Source organism: Triticum dicoccoides, chromosome 6A (assembly GCF_002162155.2).
Source record: "Triticum dicoccoides isolate Atlit2015 ecotype Zavitan chromosome 6A, WEW_v2.0, whole genome shotgun sequence".
In the NCBI taxonomy this organism is placed as follows: domain Eukaryota; kingdom Viridiplantae; phylum Streptophyta; class Magnoliopsida; order Poales; family Poaceae; genus Triticum; species Triticum dicoccoides.
The window spans coordinates 2,283,978-2,285,626 of NC_041390.1; the positions used below are offsets into that span (position 1 = coordinate 2,283,978).

General features: G+C 47.5%; 1 pseudogene; it reads left to right on the forward strand.

Annotated features, from left to right (window-relative positions):
- The window catches only part of LOC119318882, a 4,325-nt pseudogene extending 2,888 nt beyond the window's left edge, over positions 1–1,437 (forward strand).
- The last annotated feature ends 212 nt before the right edge of the window (positions 1,438–1,649 follow it).

A 1,649-nucleotide genomic window follows, 5' to 3' on the forward strand; every position in this document is an offset into this window, starting at 1 on the left:
TGGCGGCATCTGAGTCAACGACGGCGGCGCTGTTTGGAGTCATTGATCCGCTTGTTGAGACCAAACTGCTTTCTGATGGTTGCCTCGAAGAATACATTTTTTTGGAAATGATAAATCCTGAACGTTCAGAATTTAAGCATGACAATCCGAAAAAATTTCATGGCAACTTTAGTTCACGCGAGGTTGGCAAATATGACAATTTTCTGACAAAAAAATAAACCAGGACAAAGTTACCATGTTTTAACAACTATAGTTGCCACCGCCTCAAATGAAGTTGCCATGAAAAATGGTTTGAGATGACATGCTTAAAATCCGAACATTCGGGATTTATCTGGTCCTTTTTTAGCACCTTCCTATGCTGGTTAATTTTTGAAAAAACTTGCACGAAGAATACATATTTTTTAGCACAATAAGAACCATGCCACAAGAAGACCGTCACAAAGATATGGATGACGTTGCCCCTCGTTCGAGCGTGTGGCTTGCAGGATGTGGCTTTCTAGAATAGTATAGTGTACCACGTAATTTTGCTTTTTTTTTTGTGCTGAATTTTGAGGACAAGGGGAGATATATAGCTCCTTTATTTTTGGAGAAGTTGCACAAAGATTAAATATTTTACTAGCAGAATAAGGACCGTGCCAGTGCGAGAGAAGACCGCCAGCTGCCTGATACGGATGGCGTTGCTGGTTCCATGACTCGATCCCGTTGTCACTGTCACACAGCTGGATTGGATCTGCACATACGTAGACGTAGTTTTCCTGTAGAATTGAGTGATTTTCTAACGAAAATAGTTGCCATTGGAATTTCATCCATCCGCTAAAGACAATAACCTCGCGCTCTAGCTGGCTGGCGTAGACTGACCTAATTTTCACTCAAGTCAAGCTAACTTGATGGACGGGGCATTTCCTTGTCACGTAGTAGTGAGGACCATCATGAAAGCTGGTTTGGTTTGGATCGATCTGAGAGATTGAAACCTACTCCCCCCGCCTCATAATATAAAAGCGTTTTTGACACTATACTAGTGTCAAAAACGCTCTTATATTATGGGACGAAGGAAGTAGCATCATGTTGATTGTCATCGCTGACTCGCGACAGTTTGTTGGGTGACTTGCACAATTGAAGAAGATCGCGTAGTAGCAGGTGCTCTGATCGCTCCTCTTCCTGCTTCGGCGCAGCGGCGAGATCGAGGGGCGAGAGTAGGTTGGGGCGATAACCACCAAAGACGTTCCAACTGCGGGCGTTCACCGACGACAGCCAAAGCTGGTGGTCCCTCACCTTCTTGGTCCAGTAGTTCTGTCACTGGCGTCCCTCCATGATATCGTAATTGTACTCATGGCCTCTGTACATGTAGCTGAGCTCCGCATCGTCGCCGTCGATCTAGGCGGCTCTCCGAGGGTGGCGGGGGTGGGTGTCGCCAGAGTGGATCTCGGCGGCATGTGAGTCAATGACGGCGCCGCTGGCACCCATATCAAAACTATGACGCAGCTCCAAGCCTTGATCCCATTTGTAATAACCATGTGGCGCCAGCCGCGAGATCACCCAGAAGCGGAGCCTTCAGCGAGGCAGACCGAGCTCATGCACAACGATGCACGGCCGACCATGCAGCTCGAGGACGCCGACCACCGTGTCCCCTACAACATCGAATGGCGGAA